The following is a 9675-nucleotide window of genomic DNA, read 5'->3' on the forward strand; positions in this document are numbered from 1 at the left end:
ATATTGTTACAATATCAGTTGAAAAATATTAAAAATACATAGGCACAATTTTTTTTTATAAGCATTTAAAGATCAAATTTTGACAAAATTTATCAAATCTTAATTTGAAAAATTATTTTGTAGTTAAAAATTTATAAAATGTTCAATTTTTGTATCTAAGAATTAAAAATTTAAAACAAGATTCCACGTAAGTAATTAATTCTGTTACCAAAAAATCTAAAAAATACATTTACACAGTTTATTTTTATAGTCATTTTAAGTACAAATTTGGACGAAATTACATATTAAAAACCTAGGATAACTATTTAAGTTATTTTGTTGTGATTGTATAATATTATTCGTGGGTACTTGAAACTTCTAAAGTATACTATTATATATCTATGATTTTACCACGGTTTTTTGTTGATGTATAACGCGTTATAACTTATAAGTACCTAATAGATATTATGATATGATTAATTTGGAATTTATTATAGGTACCTATTATAGGTCAATTTTTTTTTAATACCATAGATAAGTATATATATGTCTAATACATAGACTGATATACCGTCTCCGCTCAGAATCGTTTTTCTTATACAGTGATATTATATCATTGAATTCAAATTTAATACTGTCCATTATACAGTGACCCACTTCTAACCTACTGTACAGCAGAGCGACATCCACTTACCCACCTTTTAGTATTTATAAATAACTTGTAGTGCCTTGTACTTTATAGTAGCTGTTATTTATCTTTACTGCTGTGTAATCACTAATCAGTATCATCGTGACCGTTGACGAGCGTTGTGTAACGAAACATATCAACAACATTACAAGTGGTCTACAACTGTAGACCACGCGACTTACTAAGTTATATATTTTTATGAATTTGTAAAATTCAAATTTTTTTTTTAATAGGGTACAGTTGTTTTAATAATTTTAATTTTAACGAAACATAAACAGTACGTAAAAATATAGGTATACCTACGTAAACATTTTAATTAGTATATAGATTTTCACCCCCCCCCCCCCCTTTGAGAACATAAAGGCTATTACCTATGTCCAAGACCCCGCAATACCTAGCGCCGGCACTGAGTGACTAGAAAGAATTAAAGTTTTAAATAACGTAGTTACAGCTTACATTAATTCATAGTAAATTATATTCTGAAATATAAAATTAATTTTCTAATAATCATAACTTAATAATATATCATGTATATTGTATACATGTTTATACATTTGTATACAACCAGTAATATTATTTAAACCACTGTTGTTTGTTGGTATAATACAAACTCACATTTCTAAATAATATAATATTAGACATAAAATTACTCATGAAAATTTGTTTTAATTGGAGTCTTTAAAAAAATTCAAAAATGTTAAACAAATTATCATCAAACGTCGAATCACAATTATTATTAACGCCATCGGACATACTATAATAATAATATTATAATATAAGAACACGATCAAATTTTTCCTACGCGAATAATAAACAAAATATTAATCTACTGAAAGTCTCCGTCGAACGTGACGTTTAGGCAATCAAACGAACAGTGAACCTACTGACACCTTGTCGAATTATTATTTTATTATCAATCGCCTTATTAGACGTCCGAGCTAAATCCTACTCGTCATGTCGTAAAATATTAAAATATTATCATAGTATTGTACCTACGAGACACGAGACTTTGACCAGATTTTAAAAATCACTGTCAAGTATTCCAACCGTAATATATGATTTGATAGGTAGGTACTAATAGAATGCAAAATCCATAGTTAATAGCGTTATCAAAACGATATAATATAATTATTGTTATCGCCATGAGTCGAGATAACGTTATCTCAGTTCAATGATTTCGCGTCTTTTCGCCGTCAATTTCTCAGATCATAATAATAATAATAATAACTTAGTTATTTAGGTAAAAATGTTATGAAGGTAATAACTAATAAGTAATAACTATATCGTAATAAATTAGTAATGCGCCGTTGTAATGATTACTATGCTCTAAGGTCATAAAATGGCCATAAAATCAAAATATCGTACATGTCGTGACACAGCGACTACGATCGCTACCGCCGGTCGCCAGTCGTAAGTCGTCGTCTTGAATTACGCCGACAAGGGACAGCTGCAGCTGCACCAGGTAAAATGTTTTGGATATTGATTGATTGTTGTGCTGGATTTAATTCGATTACTGTTATGTTTTTATCGTTGTGACGGCGATAAACGGGTGTTTTCGATGTGCTGTAGGTACCTAGCACTCGTAATCGTCAGTCGGCGAGGTCGATGTTCGTCGCTGCACAATGGTGGTTGTCCGCGTTGTCCGTCGTTCGCCATCACATCTCCGATCACGGCCGGCCGCAGTCGGTCGTCAGTGAACCCTGCAGCACCAAACCCAGAGCCCGTTCCAGGATTTCGTTGCCCCGTCTGCCCGCCTTCGGCAGCGATTCGCCCAGAGTGCTGCGGAAGTTGGGATACAATCCCAGTTTCATGACGTTACAGAGTAAGAATACTTATGCGGTTGGCACGGGTCAGTGGTATGTTTTACGCATCGGCATATCAAATATGTACGGTTTGTTTGAACGAGCAAAATTCTTGTAGTTTTTTTCCATAGTATATAACCAGTTAAATACATCAATAGATTATTGGGTAAGATTTTTATTATGAAATCAATCTCATTTGTCGTGCAACCATCAAATTGTCCTTTTTGTCCATCCACAAATCTTTTTACCCAGGTTTTTCGTATTTCATAAAATGATGAATAATGTTTTCAAAGTCTAGATATTTCACGAATTCTCTTTCAATGCTTACTGTCTAGATTTTTGTAGATTATATTTTAATCATGAAGATCTTTATTCTTTTTTTTAGTAATTTTAATTGATTATTATATATTATATCATTACATAGTTCAGTTAGTATCTAAGCAAAAGAGAAAGATACCTTTAAACAGTGGTAATCTTTTGACATTTGAATAACTCTATTACATTTAAATCAATCGGTACAGTAAAATATTCTTAATCTTATTTTCATTAGGTACTAAAAATTAACAATAACAGCGTTGATGAAAATTTTTATAATTCTTTAAATTCTTTTCTAAAAATTATCTGGAAAACTAGATAATTCCCTGTTTCTTTTTTAAGCAAACTGTTATATTATATATATATTTTAATATCAGCTACCTGCATTTTTTTTAGGGCCTTAAGCAATGCGCTTAATTTGATTGTTAGTATATCCGGCCCTGTCCATAATATCCACCTAATCTATATTCCATTTATTATAATTATTTACACAATTAAGTAATTATGTACAAGGTTGTGCTATGGTAATAATCTAATATTACTATATATGCCTAACAAAAATCTTATTTCAGTTTAATTATATTATCCTTGTATGTAAAATTTTAATTGTTTTAATTTAAAATCAAATATTTATCTGTTTTGCTAATACAAAATGTTGTTACAGACGTATTTTAATTGATGCTGAAGAGCCAAATTTTCCAGAATATTTATAAAAAATCTTAAGGAGACGATGATAAAGTATAATTTTCAATTTGATCATATTATAATATCACATTGGCACTCGGATCATATTGGCGGGGTAAAAAATGTGTTCAATATGATTGCTAATAAAAATGGTACGTAATATATTAAATGTGTACTTATGTATGTGATTTGATTACAGTAGAATAAATTTTGTTTTGATAAATCCGTAACAAGTTATAGTACCTATGTCAACATTTAGAAAAATAATTTTTAGAAATTTAATGTTATAGTAGAATATTTTAAGCTAAATAACCATGAAACATTTGAGTAGGTATTGTATTGTGGTATTATTAGCATTTTGTCAATAACAAATAGTATAATATACGTTAAGTACTTATATCATATATTTTGATAACACATATATTTTATCAGAAGATTGGCCTAATAAAACTGACTTTTAACTACTCATCCTAGTCTATTAATTTATACTCTGTAGGTATCTAAAAAGAAGCCATTATGCTTTTTGAGTTAATTGAATTGCAGTCAAGATTTATTTATAAAAAATAAAATATAATGAATGATCATAATATAATAAATAGGGGTATACCTAACTATAATTCAAATGTACTTTTATGAACTAAATATTAATCAATTGTAGTTTTCTCAAATTCAGCGTTATATTAAAAATACAATACATTAGATAAATAAAATAAAATTATAGGTACATACTAAACTTAATATAAGCTTTCTGTTATTACCCTTGAAAACTTCATAAGTCTTAATGTAGCAAAAATAAATATTTATTTATAATTACCCCACTGATAATAAGACAATTATTTGGGGCTATAAAATAATTTTTTAAAAATAAAAATTATACTTTTAACATTAATTACAGATAAATATGATTGATTATAATAAAATATTTTATAAAAAAATATACACAATAGATATCATTTAAGTAAAATAAAATTTCTTATTGCCCCATTTTTATCTTATTACCTTGCTCTCCCCTGGTATATTTTAATGAAATAAAATAATACATTTTTAATATGAGTATAAATGAATACATACTTATAAACTAAATTTCAGATTGTCAAATTTAAAAGTTCAATCCCAAAAGAGGCAAGAAACGTGATTAGAACTTTCCATTACATTTTGTAGAGAATAAACAAAAGTTTGAAGTTGAAGGTGCTACATTATTGTAAATATTGAATTTTCTTACCATACTATTGACATTGCATAAACAATTATAATTTTACTACTTAATATTTTTAGAATTCATCATACACCCGGACATACAACTGATCATATAGTTTTATTTTGGGAAGAAGATATTGCATTGTGCTATGCTGATTGTGTACTTGGAGAGGGAACTACTGTATTTGAAGATCTAACAGAATATTTAAAATCATTACAATTGATTTTAGACTTCAATCCAACTGCTATATTTCCCAGTCACGGCTCTGTAATAAAAGTAATTAAAATATAATATAGTGATTTAATAGGGTTTGAAGATTTAATGTTTAAAGCTAATTTTAATGCATTAACTTAACTTACCAGTTTGATGTTTTAAATAATTTAACTTAAATTCAACTTATTTACCTCGACGTTATCTTAAAATTAACTCATAATTTGTTGAATATTTCTAATTTAGTTTAAATTTTAAATTTTCATATTACCTATCCATAAAAATATTTTCTTTATTATTGTTTATAATAAAGTTATTTTAAAATTATAAGTCTGGAATATCCAGCGCCACGGTAGTCGGCGAGCTAAGTAAAAAAAAAAAAATAACTGCACGACAGTGTGTGTGTATAGTATATCGAAGCAGGCGTTGCCAATTTAAACTGTGTAAAATACAGGTGAATTTGTTATACAACATAACTAATTTTCTAATGCATCAATATTAACTCCCACTAAACTTCAAAACATCAGAAATATTGTGTATAACGTGCTTTTGTGTATAACATGTACGTACAATGTTCTAAAAATGTTAAATATGCTTATAATTAACAAAAACTAATTAAAACGCTAATAAACTGACAAAAAAGTACCAAAAAGCATTTATTTATGAATATCATAAGAAAATGCAAAAAAAGCAAAATCAAAATTGCGTATTTGAACTCTGTGATGAATGAATCGAATTTTGAATTTGATTAGCGATGTCGTGTTGTACTATGAAAGAAAATGCAAATGCTTCAAAATCCTAGCCCTAGTAATAATCTAATACTACTATATATGCCTATTAAAAACAAACAGTTTATTTTAGTTTAATTAATTTTGTCAATATAAAATAGTATTATATACATTAAGTACTTATATCATATATTTTGACAACACATATATTTTATCAGAAGGTTGGCATAATAAAACTGACTTTTAACTACTCATCCTAGTCTATTAAGTTATACTCTGTAGGTATTTAAATAGAAGCCATTATGCTATTTGAGCCAATTGAATTGCAGTCAAGATTTATTTATGAAAAATAAAATATAATTAATGATTATAATATAATAAATAGGGGTATACCTAACTATAGTTGAAATGTACTTTTATGAACTATATATTAATCAATTTTAGTTTTTTCAAATTCAGCGTTACATTAAAAATACAATACATTAGATAAAAAAAATTAAATTATAGGTACACACTAAACTATAAGGCTGAATGTAGCAAATTTAAATATTTATTTATAATTACCCCACTGATAATAAGACAATTATTTGGGGCAATAAAAGAATTTTTTTTTAAAAATAAAAAATTGTACTCTTAACATTAATTACAGATAAGTGTGATTGATTATAATAAAATATATCATTATAGATATCATTTAAGTTAAATAAAATTTAAATTTAAAATGTCTTATTGCCCCATTTTTATCTTATTACCTTGCTCTCCCCTGGTATATTTTAATGAAATAAAATAATACATTTTTAATATGAGTATAAATGAATACATACTTATAAACTAAATTTCAGATTGTCAAATTTAAAAGTTCAATCCCAAAAGAGGCAAGAAACGTGATTAGAACTTTCCATTACATTTTGTAGAGAATAAACAAAAGTTTGAAGTTGAAGGTGCTACATTATTGTAAATATTGAATTTTCTTACCATACTATTGACATTGCATAAACAATTATAATTTTACTACTTAATATTTTTAGAATTCATCATACACCCAGACATACAACTGATCATATAGTTATATTTTTGAAAGAAGATAATGCATTGTTCTCTGCTGATTGTGTACTTGAAGAGGGAACTACTGTATTTGAAGATCTATCAGAATATTTAAAATCGTTACAATTGATTTTAGACTTCAATCCAACTGTTATATTTCCCAGTCACGGCTCTGTAATAAAAGTAATTAAAATATAATATAGTGATTTTGATAACAAATTGCTAAGGTAATTATTATCAAAGCTCAGAACTTCAGGTATTTGATATTTTTTAGGAAGGAATTTTCTCTGAATGTCGATGAACCTGAACCCGTTATTGCCAATATTTTAGGGGAACCAGCAGTTGAAACAGAATGATATATATACTGCTAGAGTAAGTAGACTTACATTTTTTAAACACCTTCTTTTGATACATTAACGACATTGTCACGTTGTTTTCCAGTGTACAAATTCAACGGTTAGATGCACAGATACCATTCGTCGAAGATAAAGTACCTCAACCACACTGTAAGTTTTCTTTAATTTCCTATATTTTCTTAAATTTTATAAATTATTAACTCAATTTTTTGCCTCATCAAATATTCAAGTGCAATTACATACAATTATATCCACACACACAGAGTCATTTTAATTTTAAATACATGCGTTATATGCAGTGTCGGACTGGCTCGTAAAGACCCAGTCCGCAATTTTGGAAAAAAGGGCCCCCAACAGGCAAATAGAAAATGTTTTATTTAGCCCTGAAAAAAAATTCGTACCTAACTAAAATTCAATAATTCAATATATTAACTGGTTTTTCTTTATTTTCAATATATTGAGTATATTCTCAAATACTAAGACATTTTCTACAGACCCAAAGTAAATTTATTATAAGAGACCCATCGGACTGTTTTTATTACCAGACAGGGGATATCCCACCTATCCAGGTATCCAACTCCCAAATTACGCCACTTGGGCGTAGCCCCTACGCTGGTTACTAAACCTGTGACATCAAACATTATAAAGAAAAACACACTTTTCACAATTTGACAAATAGTGTCAAATTGTGCACGAGTACAATGAGTACATTGACTTAATATCAAAATATATAATAATTTAGTTACATTCAAGCCCTGATTAAGACATTTAGAGGCCCAGGGGCCAAAGTTTTAAATGTTAAGAAAAGTTTTTTCCTAGCTAAATAATCATCTATTTTTTTTTATAGATGATTTATGCATTATTTATTTATAATTTATTTTTTATTGACTATAACGAAAAAAGTAATGGATAAATCAGAGGCTCCTAAATAAATTCTTATTATTGAATCCCGGGGGCCATGGCCCCTCCTGCCCCCTCCTTAATCCTGGCTTGAAAAAATGTTAATTTCGTATTTCTATTTACTCTTAACGAAAAAAAAAATAATAATAATAGGTACAAAATCAGGGGCCCCCAATTACCATAAAGAAGCCGGGCCCCGTCTGCAATTGCGGACTAGCGGTCCGGGCCAGTCTGACTCTGGTTATATGTAATATGTAATATATTTAATAGATATTATCACTTATTGATTAATATTATAAATTTAAGATTGAAATTGGTACGTAATCAAACTTTACGCATTCTAAAAATTGCTGGGCTTCAAGATAAATTATCCGAAAACCATACATTAGTCGTTCTTTTCCCGGATGCAATAAAAGATAAAAATATACTCACAATGACTTGCAAAACTACGTACGAAGCGTCCGTCGAGTATTTTGCTATGTGTATAATAATATGTAGAAAGCAGGAACACCACCCCAACATTGGTTAGATATGCTCCTGCAATATCAATTAATTATCGACTACTTGAGTGAGTCTAACATAAAATAATATCCTAACCTATCATACATGTGACATGATAATAATTTGTATACAATATATTTTACATTATTTTTTTTTTCACAGACGATAGGCTTACAATGCAACGCCTTGAACGATTCAGACATGCAAAAACATATATTAGCTTTGTACAACAATGCCATAACCGTTTTCCTTTTTAATGACAAGTATTTTCCGGGTGATCGTCAAAACTTGGCAAATCCAAGCCGCTCGTTAGTGCACCGGTTGGAAGAGTCACATTAAACGTCACTTGTCGATCACTGAAAAACCAGAAGAAAATATAGAAGTGTTCGATGTACAGCGGTAAGTATCTCTCAAGTAGAAAATATTCCGTTATATATTTGTAAAAATGCTTAAAACTCTAAAATAATTATTAAATTTCAAATTTGATAAAGTTTGTCAAAAATGGTAATTGTACCTTCATTCAAAATTATTTTCACTAACACATTTTTGTTTTTAGAAATGAAGTTCTATGTGATGCTAGATTTGAAGCAGATAATTGTAAAATTGTTATTGGACATAAAAATGTTTTGATAGCGGCTAGTCCATATTTCCGTGCAATGTTTAGTAATTTTGATGAAAGCAATAAAGCTATTATTAATATAAGAGAATTGGATTCAACCATTTTACCACTATTAGTAGATTATATTTATACTGGAGAAATTATGGTCACAAAGGAAAATTTACAGGTATAATTAAAAACTTGATTTGATGTAGACTTAAAACAATGTATCATTTTATCTTAATTATTGGTTTTTAATGTGTTCAAATGTCTTACTGCTAGATTTTGTGAACATGGCATGTGCTGAGTTTTTACAAAAACAACTGAATGTATTAATTTGTATTGATATAAAAAAAATTAGATGACTTACATAACTGTACAAAATTGATGTCGCGTTCTGAAGCATATATTAAACAACACTTTTTGTATGATAAACATAATTTAATTCCCCCATCTTATTTCAAATGTCTATACAAACCTTTAAATGAGTTTAAATGTTATTATTTATAAAAAAAAAACTATATAAATGAAATATTAAGTAAACAAATATTGATACTAGGTAAAATTATACAAAGTATTAATTACATAATGAAATCATTAGTTCAAAATTAATTTTATCAACTTGATGACAATGAATTTTCGAAGTATTCAAAAATAACAAATAATATATAT

General features: G+C 28.0%; 1 long non-coding RNA gene across 3 annotated transcripts; it reads left to right on the top strand.

The window, feature by feature from the left end:
- The first annotated feature begins 1726 nt into the window (after positions 1-1726).
- LOC107884385 lies at positions 1727-9188 on the top strand. 3 transcript variants are annotated; one of them, XR_003840075.1, is made up of 12 exons: positions 1727-2129; positions 2237-2489; positions 3449-3620; positions 4558-4669; positions 4744-4942; positions 6447-6558; positions 6633-6831; positions 6923-7020; positions 7090-7154; positions 8211-8472; positions 8568-8804; positions 8962-9188. It is a non-coding gene; the product is annotated as an uncharacterized LOC107884385 (long non-coding RNA). The 3 variants fall into 3 exon arrangements; XR_003840073.1 differs by having other exon boundaries at positions 1888-2129; positions 2237-2635; XR_003840074.1 differs by having other exon boundaries at positions 1889-2129; positions 2237-2553.
- The last annotated feature ends 487 nt before the right edge of the window (positions 9189-9675 follow it).

Source organism: Acyrthosiphon pisum, unplaced genomic scaffold (genome assembly GCF_005508785.2).
Source record: "Acyrthosiphon pisum isolate AL4f unplaced genomic scaffold, pea_aphid_22Mar2018_4r6ur Scaffold_21021;HRSCAF=22813, whole genome shotgun sequence".
NCBI lineage: Eukaryota > Metazoa > Arthropoda > Insecta > Hemiptera > Aphididae > Acyrthosiphon > Acyrthosiphon pisum.